This window comes from Pezoporus wallicus, unplaced genomic scaffold (assembly GCF_028554395.1).
Source record: "Pezoporus wallicus isolate ANWC-B61680 ecotype Strahan unplaced genomic scaffold, APGP_CSIRO_Pwel_v1 contig_8057, whole genome shotgun sequence".
Lineage (NCBI taxonomy): Eukaryota > Metazoa > Chordata > Aves > Psittaciformes > Psittacidae > Pezoporus > Pezoporus wallicus.
The window spans coordinates 1,500,071-1,516,655 of record NW_026637044.1 but is presented as its reverse complement, the minus strand read 5'-3'; the positions used below and the strand labels follow the sequence as shown (position 1 = coordinate 1,516,655).

General features: G+C 40.7%; 1 protein-coding gene across 1 annotated transcript in view; it reads right to left on the bottom strand.

The window, feature by feature from the left end:
- Nucleotides 1-13,774: 13,774 nt before the first annotated feature.
- Nucleotides 13,775-16,585, bottom strand: part of MYL3 (myosin light chain 3) — a 36,625-nt gene continuing 33,814 nt past the window's right edge. Inside the window, exon 7 of the mRNA XM_057402870.1 lies at nt 13,775-14,003. The gene's annotated coding sequence lies outside the window, so the exon portion shown is untranslated. The remainder of the gene's footprint in view (nt 14,004-16,585) is intronic.

The window sequence follows — 16,585 nt, the reverse complement described above, 5'->3', positions numbered from 1 at the left end:
TTACTGCTGACTTTGGCATACTGACCTATATTTTCTCAATCGCTTTATAAGGGAAGGTGTTCTAAATGGTTTATTTGCTGCCTTGTCTCCATTTTCTGACCTCTTTCTTATTAAAATCATATCAAGGAGTCAGCTATTAAAAGCTGAATTGATTTGTCTGCCTTAACAAAACTCAGGTCTTGCACAAGATTAGTGCGGTGCTTGCATTAAGGACTGATTAATTCATTAAGCACCCAGACAAACATTACCTACAATAATAAGATGCAGTTGTGACTTATTTCCTATTTAGCATCTGTGGTTTAAATATATATGAGAACTGAAGAGATATGGCGCAGTAGAGAAGACAACCAATTGAACTTTTAATGTGCATATTCTAACTGTGGGTTGTCAGTAAAGTCTCAAACTGAGCTGCTGTCCAAAAATTTTACTTACTATCATATAAACCATTCTTCTTTTCACTTAAATGTGAGTGTCCAGATATGGATCTGGCTCTAAGACAAGTACCTACATTAGGAAACTGATCTCTATAATTAATAGAGAAAAATTCCCTCGAGAGGACAATTGGGAGCAATTCACAGAATCACAGAATGGTTTGGGGTGGAAGGGACCTTAAAACTCATGCAGTTCCAACCCGCTGCCATGGGAAGGGACACTTTCCATTAGACCAGATTGCTCGAAGCCCTGTCCGAGCTGCCCTTGAACACTGCCAGGGATGGGGCAGCCATGGCTTCTCTGGGCAATCAATTGGATTCTCCCTACAAATCACCCTTTGAAATAACCTGTCTCTCTCCATTGACTATAGAGTTGCATTGTGGTTATCTAGACTCTTAGTACTGGCCCTAGTTTAGTTGTCTGACTTTCTGGGCATACACTACAGCAGTATATGTCCCAGGTGATGCACACATGCTTAGGAAAATCTCTACCAGCTTCTTTCCCTGGGGAATGGAAAGTTCTGTTGTTATTTTAGTTTCATTCCCACCCACTGCAAGGATAGGATATAAAATCTAAGTATATGCTTGGCTATAACCTGTACAAGACTGATCCAAACCCCATCAATCTCTGAGGCAGATTTGTCCTGTCTGGGGTGGCTCTTGAATCAGGCCTACAAGATCAAAGATAAAAGGAAAGAGAGCCAAAGACAGATGTAGAAATATAATCAGCTAGCCATAGCTACATTCTTAATTAAATTGCTACAGGCAAACAGCTGCTCTTTAGGGAGTCTCTAAACTCTAACACATGCCGCTATATTACAGTAGTAAAACCAAGGAATAATTTTGCTCGACAATAGCTTTCCTGTGTGCATTGAAATGGCCTAATATACTTTCGTGCCTGAATTTAGTGGTTTAAGAGTAAATATATAACTATGAGGCTTTCTTTTCCTCTTTTTCTTTTTTCCTGGTCCTCCAACCATGATGTCAAGTAAGGGAAAATATTTTGTAAAAAACCAAATTAACAAACCACAAGAAATCCATATGGCATTTTCCCCATCCTCCCCAGTGTCTAACTCCTGCAGTTGTGAAATCCAAAGTATACCTTTTCTCCACAAATACATCCCTCTATGGACATCAGTACCACAGACCTTAAACCAAAGCTGACGGCAGAAGCAGAGAAGGCAGCAATGACTTTTTTCAGAAGGAGCTACCTATAAGGCGGCTTGAGTGTCCCATCCATTCAAAGGGTAAGGGACAACAGCACAGGGAGATCCAGTGAGGGAAGGCCAAGTTAAAGGGTTCATCATAACCCAGAAGATATCATTCCAGACTTCTAAAGCGAGGCCCTGCTTCCTAGAGAATAGCTGGACACTGTGTGCTGATGGGAAATAAAGAATTACTATTTTGTTTTCCTTTGCTTCTGTGTAAAGTCCTTACTTTGTTAAATTGCCTTTATCTTGACCCATGAGTTTTTTGTTGTATTTTCTTCCCCTGTCCTACTGAGAAGGAGGATTGATAGATGCAGTGGTAGGCATCTGGTGACCAGCCATGGCCAATCCACCACAACTGTGCAAAACCTGACTCTGTCTACTTGATGACATGGTTTGGTGTGCCCATGGCAGGGGAGTTGAAACTAGATGATCTTGAGGTCCTTTCCAACCCTAGCTATTCTATGATTCTATGATTTTATAATTCTATGAGTTGCTCATAGGTACCAGCTGGCTTTTATTTGATTCCCACAACACCCTACCTTCTCCAGGGTGCACAAACCCAGTTCACTCAGTTTCTCCTCACAGGATGAGTGCTACAGCTCTCAAACATCACGGGGGCCCTTCACTGACCTTACTCCAGTTTGTCAATGGTTTTGCTGCAACTGAGGCCCAAAACTGGGTGCATTATTTTAGATGTGGTTTAAATTTTGATCCAAACTAACAGCTTATCATCACTCCTTCTTTCACTTGGCAGACACATATCCCACACACCACTTTTTTTTTTTTTCCAGAAAATACAGGAAACCGAGGCCAAAAATTACTTGGTATGACTTTAAATACCTGAGATATAGATGTCTAATTAAAAATATTTCATTCATTCCTTTCTTTCTACAGGTCCCTACCCTCCAACGTCCTGCATCTGGATATCTTTTAGGATAAGATGAATCCAGTTTAAACAGATCACTTTTAGCTGTGTAAAGTTGCTAATTACAAACCTCACTCATAGTATCCCAAAAATAATATACCCATGTCAAATAATTTTAAGCTCTGGCTAGTGTTTAAAAAAAGCAGATTAAAATAGAAGAGTTATTTCTGGAGAGAGGCCAAAAGAGACTGAGAAAGTCCTGGCATACTCAGAGGTTTTTCAGAGGTCTGGTAGGTGAGCACTGGGTGGCCAAGAGCTGTGGGAAGGTCTTAGCAGCAAGAAGAGGTTCAGCAAACCAGTTCAGCGACCATCTCAGCCGTGTTGCTCTGCCTCACTCATGTGGTCACAAAGCTGAGAGAAGCAACGACAACATGGTGCAATGGCAGCAAGATGGAGTGCCATACCATCTCTCCCTCCATTGTCTGAAGTCACACCAAGGATGTGGCCAGGTGGGCAGCACCACCACAAATTGAGGGGAAAGCAGTCTAAGAGGTCAGCATGAGCTAGCTGTAAATGACTTCTTGCTGCTACCTGTGGCTTTCTGCAACAGAGATCTACATCAGCTGCCAAACCCACCTGCCTTTTCTTGGGGAAAAATAAGTCTACATTAATCTCTTTAATAGCTGCAGATTGTGAATGGAGCCCTAGTGTCTGTAGCATCAACACATACAGCTGAGTCAGTCTCCCTTGTTTCTCCTTACAGTCAGAAGAGGGGAATGGGGATTTTAGGGAATAATTTATCCGATTTACCTTCTATAAAAACTTTAGGACAAAAAGAGTCACACTCCAGATTATTAAATGTATTGAAGGCATCTCTGCTGACAATAAAAAGAATTCAGCTTGGGTGGAAATACTGACTCTTAGTCACATAAATCCCACAGCAAATACTTCATGGCAGCTTTATATATACTGCTGTCCTACAAGAATCTGTCCAAGGACATTTGTTCTGTGCTTTGCCATCCTGTAGCAGATAAGAGAAATGAAATCTGCAGAGCATTGGAGGATATTATTCTCAGAAATTGCCATCTTTGTGTGAGGGGAGATTCATTCCCATGCACATGGTAGACACAGGAGCATCTCAGCAAGTCCTCATTACACCCCTGTGATTCAGCCAATTGTTTGCAATGTGTTGATACAGTCACTGTCCACATCTGTCATTGTATAGAGAAACATAATCAAGCACCATAGAGAAATTATCAATCCCCCTAAATCAACACTCATCCTAGAGAAACTCAGAGATGAACACACCTGAAAAGAATGTGGCAAGGGAGGACAGGAATACAAACTGGCTTTCAGCTACATAAGGTTGTGCCTCTTTCCATCTGTCTTTCAGCAACATAAGGCTGTGCCTCTTTCCATCTGTCTTTCAGCAATATATGCTCTTCAAGAAAGCCAGTAAGAAATCACCAGTTTCAATAGTACCAATTTGCACTTGCAGCTAAGTCAATAACTGTGTGTCTTTGGATTTATATTTATATCAGTGACATGAAACCTTCAGAAGTCTCTACAGATAGGAAGGGACTCTTACAGTAACTGATTCCTGGCCCTACTCCAGATAGCTACTCAATTCATGTTTAATTCAGGCAAGTCTATAATTCAAATACTCTCTCTTTCCACATGCAGAAGTCAGAAAACATCCCTCTTGACCTAATTCCTGCATCAAATTCAGGATCCCACAATTACAAATCAAGCTCCACCAGCCCAACCAGCTGCACCTACTGCTTGGAAATGATGGAGACAGAGGGAAGGCCAAAAGGGACTTTAGCTGTGGGAAAGGTGAGAGATGGTCCTTCCATGTATGTCTTGGGTACTGTGGATGTGTCTGTCAAGCCTGCCCAATAATATGGCAAGCCAGACATAAAGTCTTGTCTGTAGGAGATAACACATAAATTTGCATGTGTCATTTTGCCACTGGAGCCCTGCACAGTTGGAGCTTTCAAAGGTTTTTGCACTGGGGAATATTTCCTGGGTAAAAAGAAGGCCAGAGGTAAGGCTGGGATTGTAAGAAGTCCCTATGAGTCTGAAATACTTGTCCATCCTTGGGGAAACTTCATGCTTGTCTGTCTGGTCATATCCCCACATCCTTTTCCTTACTACATTTTTATCTTGTTTGTTTCTTTTGCTCCTGGAGCAGTTTGTGAAAGAGGTCACCCCCTGAGGAGGGCAAGGAGGGAGGGAAAGAAGGAGAACAAAAGTCTGTCTTTTATTTATGCAACCTCCAGGCAGGCCTGTCCCCAGCTCTGCAAAAAAAACCCAGCCAAAACAGAGCCAACGTATATTAATGGTGGCAATGGGGAGGGGGTGCTAGAGTATTTTGGGTGTCTTCAGGACCTGTTGTCTTTGGCTATGCCACCCTGTCTCTAGACACTTCCTGTCTTTCTGAGGTTTTGTTAGTTTATAGAGTATCTATGTCGGACTTGAGGTTCACCCGGGAAATTGGTTCTTGCTGTAGTCAGCAGAAGTGAAGAGAATGGAGAAAAAGACAGTCTCGGGCTCCCTGCCCAACAACCCACCTCCTTGTGAAGCCTCCAGAGCAATGTTTCCCCAGAGCAGTTTCTGGAACAGATTTGCTCTTATGGATTGCAGGCAAGTTATTTCTACCACTTTGTTTTAAAGAGTTTTCCAACCTTAAACATGCAGACATCCTGGAGACCCAGCTCCCCTCTTTCTAGCACACACCTCCTCTTTGGCAAGAGGGAAGCCTGAAATTTCCCTTTCACGTTGCAAGGCAGCATTTCATCCTTCATTATAGCTCAGCCAGCACAGGGCCAGACCAAGCATTTATGAAATGGAAAAGGAGATCTGAGGTGGAGATCATGTTTTACTAAATACCGTGGCTGGGCTGAATGTTTGCTATAACCTGGTCTGCCACACTGTTTCAGACATCACATCTTACTCAAGATGTATCCTGGGCATTCTATACCTGAACTGGCTCTACCGTCTCTCACCAGCCTTAGCCTGTAAGCAAGACTATGCCACACATTAAAAGGCTGTCATTCCTGCCTCTGTATATGCAAAGGTAGACACAGACCACTGTACTATGACTATCCAGACTCGGGTGCCTACATAGCAATACATATAGACAGGCATACCTGTCAAATCCCCTCACTTCCCAAATATATTTTCACACATGAATGGGAACCAGGCACAGACACAGGCACACTTTGACAGATACAGGCAAAATCAGTTGCAAAGCCATACGTAGTCATATACATAAGAGCATCTAACTCAGATAAATACAAGATGTGTGTGTACTGGTATCTGTAATAGATGTTCCTACATAATCTCATCTTATTGGTAATGATTGAAAATGGATTCTCTGGAAAAGAGAAGGATAAGTTTGTTGAAGAGAAATATTTGCTGTAGTGTTCAAGCTAGAAATAGTGATGAGAAACTGGTTCCCCAAAGATGGCCATCAAGGAATTCCATTTCATTTTCAGCTATCACAGGATGGCAGTCAACGCAGCCAGCAAGTGAAATCCTCAACAAATTGATGTGGCAAAGGTCTGCTATAGGGTGCCGCGTACCCCATGCAATTCCTTCCTTCCCACAGGGAAAAGTCAGCAATGTCATCTCCATTTCCTTGTGAAATTATTTTTGAGAACAAAGCATGTTCTGCCTTTGATTACACTCTTTATGCTGCACCTTTTCCTTGTGGGTTTTATGAGCAGGAGCAGCTCATTAGATTTCTGAGGTGATCTTAGTCAAAGCTGCTCTACACAACAAAATGTGGCTCAAATTATTCAGGTATGTACCCATAAATTCTGCCATATTTTCATCCTGAGAGAACTTTATTTAGCTTTCTAGATGGCTACTGTATTTTAAGCTCTGTCTGGGAGCAGCATGAAATTGCCCACCCAGCATAGGGCACAAGCTTTGTCTCCCACAAATTTGTATTCTGTGAAGCAAGTCAAACCTTGAAACTTCTTAAAACAGTATTTTTGACTTCTACTAGAAATATAAACCAGTCCCCAGGCACATATTTTCAGTTATTTTCTGGGATTTTACATTTCAAATCTTTTTTTATGGCAAATTGGGCATTGGAGCTGAATTTGGCATCTTGATGTTGTTTCTTCATTGTTTATTAATATTCCTCTGATTACATTTTTTTGCAATGCTTGTGTACATAAAAAAAGGGTCTGGACAGTAGTCAGTATTTCTTAAGTGTTTACCCTGCCTTTGAAACAGACTCCAGCTTTGGCCTTTGAAAGAATCACTTTAATCCATCAGCCCTGTTCTAAATAGCAGCAATGGGAAGCTGGCTCCAATGTGTATATGCCAGTGCCCTACAGCAGATGCCCCTAGGCTCATGAACCCGTTTGTCATTAGCAATATATCATTAGCTATGGACAAAAAATTTCTTTTAACAGAAACAGCCTATTTCTTCAGAGTTAGAAGAACTTCAGTGTGGTCTCGGGCAACCTATGATTCTCTGAGCAGCCACAGCTGTGAGGCCAACTATTCTTCTCCTAGGACCCTCCCCTGAGCTGATGAAAGAGGGATGGGCTATGAGTTCATAACATGGGTGTCACACTAGTATCAGTCTTTATTAATACTGGTCCTATCTGATATTACATATTCTTAATGTTGTGCTGTAGAGGTATCACTACATACATATTGCTGCTCTGCCTGTGTCTACTGCTGTCTTTATTGGCACTGCTGTGAATAAAGTCCTGTTACTGCATTTGTAAAGGGAACTAAAAGCATCTAGACATGATGTCAGATGCATCATCCCCTCTGTGCACATGGCCAAAGATCTTACCATTTCCTAGATTCACTATCTTTATGCTTAACCTAGATGCCATTCAAGTCTGAAATGCTACATCTCTCAGTTAAAGCAGGTTTATAATATGGGAGCTTTGATTAGGCAACTTCACCACTGTGCAAAGACTATACCAATAAAAACTAAATGGTCTTGCTTGTGTAATCATCCTTGCAGCTTCTGCTGCAGAGCTGCAGCAGACAGCACTCACACCTTTTCATGCTACTGAACAATATATATAAAGTGAGAAACAAGCATAAACATAGTTCAGCTCATGATTTCAATCAGTTCCCTTTAGTCCAGTGGTCATGTTCATTCTGGAGGGTAAAATTCTGCATGTATATCACCTGCAGCAAGTGTGAAAACTGATCCCACCACTGTCTGCAGGGTACACAGAAGCAACAGGCTCTGGTACCTAAGTGATAGTATCCCCTGAGGGATGGCATCAGAGAGCTTAGGAGCAGGACAGATGTTCTCTGGGAATGCCTCTAAACAGGGGCTTTGGCCATGTGTTTGGAGATTATGCTGTTTCCAGCCTTTTGTGGTGGCATTTGTTTGGGTGATGAGGTGCTGGTGCAACCAACATACCCACACTTTGCTGCTGAGCAGAGCATGACAATGTGAGTCAGCTGTAATGTGAATGCAGGAGAGGTGCAAAGTGTCACAAAGAAAAACTCCAGCTTATGGGGATGTTGATAACTTTTTCCAGACTAGAATTCACTCCCACTCTCCAAAAAAGCAATGTGAAATTATTCTGCCATATTTCATTTACCAGAGTCTCAGAAATTTGCCTTCTACTTTGAAGAATTTTCCTCTTCAATTTTTCACCCCATTTCTGCACACCTTATTGTTGCTTAAAATGGTATTTTTCTTTCAGTTCCTTACTTTTTTGTTTGATGCTAGCGTGAATCACTGGGCGTACATCATAAATATTCATTCTGATGAAAACAATGGTTTTGAAAGAAACTAGACTGTTGGCACACTAAGGCAATTGTCTTGTGTTTTGATCAAGCACAGTGTAATCCCAGTCAATGGCTGTAGTCCTTGGCAAGATCAGTGATGATTAGGGATTTATAAATTAATACCAATTAATGATGAATAATAGTTATTAATAGTGCTTCTGTTCATTCTGTGCCTTGCTCGCCCTGCTTGTGGTACTGGGATGTATTAATGCAATATTTTGTATTTGCTAGCTGCCTCCCACATGCATGCATGAGCCTTCTCTTTCCACTTTCTTTTCTTTTTTTATATGTATGAAACTCCATTTGCTGGGCAGTAAAAGAAGGTCCCTCATGGGTCTTTGTGGAAATTTTGCATTGCTGAATCAGAGAAAAGAAATTAATCTTCCAAGAGGATTTGACAGATGCAGAGTTATCTGCAATCCACCTCTGGTTTTTGCTGTGTCATGTCCTTCCACTCCAATCTGCTGCCTTTGGCGCCTGTGTCAGTGCGTGTGTCCCAAATGACACAACCTGAAGGAAACTTTTGGGACCTCCTTAGTCCAACACTATGATTGCTTCAGTAATTCAGGGACATGAAGGTACGTTTGCCTGCACATGATTTATTAATACAGTATCACTACTGCTGATGCTTCAGAGATACTAGAAAAAACTAGAAACTTCATTCCAGAAATGTCAAACCACGTCTTGAAAGATTCAGTTTGAGTCTCTGTTATCTACGTATCTGTGTGCTTATTCTTATGCACCCATTGATTCTTCCTGGTAAAAACAGGAGCTCATCTTCAAATGCCAGTACTGTCCTAAATGGCATACATTTGCTTCAATTCAGTATAGGTCTATCTGTACACATACATACTTTTCTTCTTCATTTCTCCAGTCTTCTTTCTTTGGCATGCATCGTAACTCTCCTGTGACACTTTTATTACAGGAAAACGAAGGAATTCGCAGAACAGCTAGCTCAGAAACACAAGCACTTTTGGATTTATAAATGAAAACATTCATTTTGCTGTTCTGCTGGGCTTTTGACGTTTCAACAACTTCATCAGGTAAATGGGAGAAGAAAGATAGATGGACACAGGCTACTTAAGGAACTTTAGGGAATCCAAAGGATTTCTGTGTTAAATAAAACTGGGAAAAAATAACTATGCTAAACCACAAGGTGTTTGGTGAATTTATAGGTCATATTGACAACATTGTGCAGTGTGGTTACATCTCTGCATGAATGCTCACATATGCATTTAAGATCAGTATTATATAATCAGATATTAATTCTAGTAGAAAACATGAACTCACAGATATTTTCGCATCATTACTCCTCTGAAAACACTGCTGTTACAATCAGATAAGACACTTTTTTATCTCAGTGCTGCTTTATCCTGAAGGGGTGGGGAAAGTGGTGAAGTAATATGCAGGGAAGGTGTATAAAGTGTCAGCCTCTGTGAACAAATTACGAATTGAATAAGATTAATCTCATTTTAAACAGGACTTGCAAATACATATATTTGTGAGCAACAGCTAGAGCATGGGGCAACAACCTAGAGCTTTGCAAATGACAAGGCACACCATTGCTTAGGCCACTAAATTGAGCTTAAATAACCTATTCCTGAAGCAGTTGTTTAAGGTCATTTTATTCTCATTGTAGGGAAAAACAGTGTTTCTAAGGGGCAATTAATCTCATCATAAGAGCTAAAGCTATAAAACATCAAATGAGTCAGATAAGAAAAATTATTTCTGAAACCAGTTCAAAACTTCTGATTCTGTAGGGAATGGCATGTAGAGGATATTCATGCTTAATTTCAGGTATAATTTTGACACCAGATTTGGCTGAAAAAAATTCATTCTACTCATAGAGGAAAATGTTGGTAACGTAAATATGTTTTGTTTCAAAATTACGCAGGATCCACTTTGATTTTTCACTCCAAAACAGTAATTAATTATTTGAGGTTAAGAAACAGCTTTTAGAGTAATGAATAAGTAAAAAAAAATGAGCTGGAACATGCCACTAGAGGACAAAGTATTTTTAATTGACCTCCAGATTAAATTACTGATGTGCTTGCTTGTTTATTTGCTTGTGGGCATCACTGAAAAAATATTAAATTATTCATTTTCCTTTTGGCTTCCGGATCAAAAAAATTCATGCTTCACCCCCTGCTCTAATCCAGACTTGGATGGGTTTAAGGAGAGGGCAATGAAATGCCAGCCAATGTCCTTGCTCCATCTGAAACCCCTTCTGCATGGCTGGATGTCGCAATGCAAGTTACTGTTGGAATGTACTATGTAATTCTGGCAAGAAGTCAATATGCTCAAACTCCTCAAGTAACCAAAGCATGGTACTAAGAAATCATTGGAGCAGGCAGAGGCCCAGACAGCCAGTCCATTAGCAGCTTAACCACAGCAGATGTAAAGTCACCAACAAAACTCTCTACGGAGTCTCCCAAAGAGCCAGATGCTAGTGCTATAAAAAGACCTTCTAGAAGCTTGGCATGTTTCCTGCCCACATCTTTTTTTTAAATACATATTCTCTAGATAGGAGGTTGGGTTTTTTTCTTTTTTTTTTTTATTAGTATTTGGGGCTAGAGGTAAGTGGGTAAGTGGAGGAGGAAAAGGGAAGGAGTAAATATTGCTTATTTATTCCAGTTTGCTTGTGAGTGAATCTTGTGCTTATGATAACAATATTCAGTGATAGCATGCCCTGAGACATGGAAAAGCAGTAGGCACAATTACAGCCTGCTCTCACACACATCTTTTCTTATGCATCTTGGACTGACCTACAGGTCCTTCCTCAAAGAGCTCTGTCAATGCACTTGGTGTGAAACACCAGCTGTTGTTTTATTCTGTTCTTCTTCACTGGCTCATATTGCCCCATGGGCCACTCTTTTTGGCAGTCCTCTTGCCTTGCGCTCTTGGCTGATGCACATCAGCTCAGGTGGTTGTGCTTGGCCTTTGTTGGTCTTTCCTTTTTATGTTGCTCCATCAAAGGATTTGCATGCTTACTTGCAGCACTACCAGCCCTTTAAGTTTTGCTGAAATAGCTGTGAGCCTTGTGTGAGTCTCAGCTGCTGGATTCATGTGATAATGGTGTTTCAACTGTGTTTTTAGTAACAGCAACAACAAAGACAGTAACAAAACCAATAAACTGCATGGTACAGATACAATCTGTGCCAATAAGATAAGTGCTGAAGCCTAGGACAGATGGAGAAACCAGCTTTACCGATATCTGCACTTAGATGGGTGAATGCCACCCACATACCAAGGTGAAAGGTTCATCTGCATCTGTGGATGAAGACAGATGTTGTTTGGGAAATGCATAGTAAAATATTCTGCAAGATTTAGATATAATACTTCAAGGCGACCACTTACTGAGAGTCTGAGTAGTTTTGAAGAGGTGACTTTGTGTTTAGCAGTTGAGGAAGAAAGCAGCTGATGTGCGTCTGGAGAGATTAGGGTTTCTCCTCTACCTGAGCTGTACCTGACATAGTAACTAAATGTCTCTGAAAAGAAGTCAGAACAAGGATCTTGTTTTGATTTTGATGGAAATTTTGACGGGTTTGGCTCTAGAGTAGACCATGTAGGACTCACTGTATAGTGGCAATAGCCCAATTTAGAGATGAGCTTTGGTGATAGAACAACAGGGGAAGGAGGAGAAAAAGGTAATCAGATCATACGTGCTAGCAAAGTGTTTCTGTAGTAAGCCCTCACAGTACTTCTCAGCTGTATGAGCCCTAGAACTCAAGGTTCTTTAAACTAGAGATGTCTTTGTAACAACAGTGTAGAAGACAGGAGACATTCCCAAGTGGTTCTTTGCACCAGCAGGAAAAGGAGAAAGAGTTGCGTTTGCCTACTACATCTTTGATTCAAAACAATATTAAATTATCACTGGGGCCTAAATATCTATTTACAAGACAGTGAAAGCAAGATGCCTATGAAATGGTTTTTGCTCCATAGCAAACTAGGCCCTAAGAAATCACATTAGCCACCATTGAGAAAGGAAGTGGATACCCACAAAAGCTGCTCTGATGAGGAAACAGATCACTGGTGACTATTTCAGAGAAGCGCAGACTGGTTTGGGTTGGAAGGGACCTTAAAGCTCATCCAGTTCCAACCCCCTGATATGGCCAGTGACACCTTCCATTAGACCAACCAACCTTGACCCCACCAAACCTTGGTCACACATTTCTGGTGTACACTGGAGCAGACCTAGTTGCTAATCCCATGGCCTTATCAATGGCCTGTTCAATGGACGGTTCCATTTAGGACTAATGTTTCAGAGGTGTTTCATCCAAAACCAGTGATTCATGGTGACTTTTTTTTTGCCACTTACTTTCAGCTTTGTGTACAGTTAACCCAGGCTGGGTACAAAACATTCTGGTCATTATCAGCATCTTTCTAATCCTCCCTTTGCACTAGCTTTTAAATTGCTTTTAGCATTTTATTATTATTGCCATCAGCTTAATTCTGCAGTTAGCTCTCTAACTGCTGATTTTTTTATTGTGGCTATTCAAGGCTACATGTTGTTACAGTGCATATATTCATGTAATTTGACAGTTTGTGTTCTCTCATTCATAACATTCTTCTCTGTGAGGATGACCTCTTCAGTCATTGCTTTGCAGTTTGTGTCCTTGTATTCCAGTGTTCCACCGATTATCTTTTCTCCACTAAGTTTCCAAGTTGCCTGTTTTAACAATACCTGTTGCTGGTGTTACATATTCAGAGTTTTTGGTATTTCCTAACAAGCTCTACTAGCCTATAGCTTCTCCTTTTTCCACCCCAAAGGATATATATTTTTTTATTTTTACTTTTAAATTTATTATTCCCCAGAAAATGAGCCAGCTTAATTTGTGTGCTTTTTCACTCTTCTCAACTCTCCTTTTCCGCTACTGATTTTTTTTTCCAAAAGCATTTATTTCCCATTTCCCCTTCCCTCACACAGACACAGAAACAATGATGAAATCAAGTGACAAAGAATCACGTTTCACTGAGAAAGCTATAGGACCAAGATACCTATATTAGAACAATTTCCAGACTTTTTACTTGTTTCATAGGTCAGACTGTTGGAATGCGAAGTAATCCTTGTGGAGAAGAGGCGCATTTTAGGAAACATGGTATACACTTCTGTTTTGCTGTGGTATCTTCCAAAGCTGAGAAACATGTGAACAAGGTTGTATTCATTGCCGATTGCTATGAATTCTACTTTTATTGTAATTGTAAAGTTTAAGAGTTTCCTTGTATACATGAGATTCATACAACTGGTTTAGTTTCTTTTCTCCCTTACACTCAGCATTTTTTTTTAACAAATAAAAGACAAAAGTGAAAGCCCCTTTATTTTTGGAGGAAGAGTGGAGGGATATGGTTAAATGACTAATTCTTTTTCTTATTATATATTTAGTCATGAAAAAAATTGCTCTTTTTTTCTCCTCTTTCTTAACAGTTTTCTATTGCTGTTAGTCTTCTATCAGAAAGAAATTACAATGCCCAGGTATTCAGAGTTCAAATTCCAGTCTTTTCAGTTTCTTAAGTTTATTGAATCTCCACAGAGGCCACCCTTTTCCCATGAAGAAACAAGGCAAAACAAACAAAAAAACATTTATCCAAATAACTTTAGGAACAGCATATTTTGTAGCTCTGTAATGAGAATCCAGACTGAAAAAATGAGAAGACATTCCATTACACTGAAATCCAAGGCCAGCATCTGGGTTTCTCGGTTCCTGTCTTGTCCTAAAAAGAGTTATTTTTAAGCATTAGAGGAAGAGAGAAGAAACAAACAATGCCACCAGGAATCAGCCTCTGTTGTCCTCATGCATCTGTAGTCAGCTTATTGGCAGCAAGGCCTGCAGCTAAGTGTCTCTGCACTAGGTAGATGCCAACTGATATCAAAGAGCAATCACACAATGTGACAGAATATCCTTAGTCACATTGGATATGCTGGGAGTGTAAGATTCAACCCCAGAATCTTACACTCAATGTGTAAATGACGGACCAAACATGGGAAGCAATGATCTGGAGAGACAGCATAGCTATGTCAGGGTAAAGAATCATCTTTCCAGAAAAACAGTCCAGTTTCTTTGCTATTGGATAGTTTCTCCCACTTCTGTTATCCCTCTATTATCTTTAGTCAGTCTTCCATCAGCAACATTTGAGCACAGAGATTTCTCTTAGATAGTGTTTAGATTTCAGGCAGGATTCAGTTGCTGAACAATAAGCCTCTGATGCAATTTGAGAGCCCCAAGGCAAGCAGAACATTCCCATACAAATGGTAAATATGACATAATGTTCATGTGAGATTTATCCTTCTCAGCATTGGCAGTTGGACTAATTGGATGAAGTGAATCACTCTGAATGTTGCATCTAACTGGACCTCCTTTAGGTCTGGAAACATAGATACCCTGCTTTCATAAGCATACTTGTAGGCATATTAATCTGATTTGAGCCAAGGAAGACTATGTCAGCCAGTCAAACACTGATGGCATATTCTAGGACTTTACCTAGTCACATGATTTCAAGCCACAGGACTCAATTCACTTCCCCACTCCTCAACACCTAAAGACACCCGAGTTTTACTAGAGTACTCTGCCTGGCTGCCAGCCGCCAGAAAGCACTAGTCTGCCATTGGCTCTGCGTCCCATCTGTGAGGCCATGGATATATGACACACCTGGAGCATCTCAGACAAACCATGAACCTACATATGGGATATCAAATTGAGCCTCTGTAAATAGTCGATAGTGTAACAGTTATCGACTGTCCTTCCAACAGTACTACTCTACTACTTAAGATGATTGTATGATTAAAGCTAAATAAGGTAGTATTGTAACACAAGGTTTGCATTAAGGAAGCATCTGAACAATTCTGACAATATCCAACTTGCTCCCAGAGATTCTCTTTTCCAACATTTTTGGTTATTTGATCTTATTAACGGATATGCACTCAAGAGACAAGCCGTGAGATAAGCTTGACTCTGCTCATCACACATTCAGTCACATAGCAGGGAGACAGTTGTGTGCATTGCTTTCACAGGGGTTCCATGTAGTCCACTGCACATATCTCACAGCCCTGCTTCACAGTGCAGTGGTTATTGGATCACAAGTACGGTAGAGTGCTTTTTAGCTATGTGAGAAAGCTTAATGTGTCCTGCTTCCCATGTCTTTCCTGCTGAGTAGTGTAAGGAGTAGATATGTAGCCAATCTGGGAGTGTTTTCTGCAGCAATGTCTACTGGAAAGGAAGACTAGCTGGCTATAATCCTGCAGAGCACTTGTCCTGGGAGGTCTGCAGAAACAGTGGAACAGTCGCTAATTGAAGATGTAATTGGTTACTCTGTATGAGAACTAGTACATAGCACCTGGGGACAAGCCAGTGGAGAGGCTGTATATATGAAAAGCCAATACAGAGTAATAACATTAATTGTTCTTAGAAATGAAAAGACACAGTCCGGTTCTTACACTGGGATACAGCTCTAGCTTTCCTTGAGCATATAGGAATGGCCAAGAAACACGAGCCACTACTTTATTTTTGGACTCAAATCCAGATTCCCACTGAGTTAAAATCCAGTGTTTTAGGATTTGTTTGTTATATGCTCTATGGCAAAGGGCCATCACCCTTTCAAGGGTAAAGACTTAATTTGTCTTTTCTTTAACATGCCAACAGCAGCACAGCAGGGAGTGAAAGATGTCACTATTGAATGATGCCCATCATGGCTCATTGGCAAATCAATGGCACACTGGTTCTCTGTGTGTCAGGACTTCTCAGCTCTCTTTCCAAAGCACTATAATCAAAGAAACTCTTCCTGCCCCATCTGCTGCAGCTCCCAGCCCTCTGCCAGCTCTTCAGCTTACCACTGCTCACTTGTTTTCTTTGGTGGCTGATGTTGCTTCAGGTGACAAGGACTTTTGGTACCACAATGGGAATTTTCAGTGGCAGTGGGTTTAGGATAGGATTAAAGATTGAAAACATCTCTAAACAACAAATAAGAATCATGGTAGCTGTGGGATTACCCACTGTGGCTGTGGGCCAATCCAGATCTTTGGAATGGAAAACTGGGAGCCAGTGTTGGAAAGCTGAGCATATGTTCAGAGAAAATAAATGCCTTTAAAAAAACGGATCAATAATAAGAAAAGAAACTCATCTTTTTTTAGCCAGTTTACATTTTGTTCAATTATGTCTGGGAACAAAAGTCCCCAAAACCTGGATGTGACTTCAACTTAACTCCCTCCCTGGGATGCCACTGAACATAATAAAAGCCACCACACAACAAAAAAGTCTTGGTGGGCTGTGATAATGTCAGCTGCAAAAGAAAAACAAAGC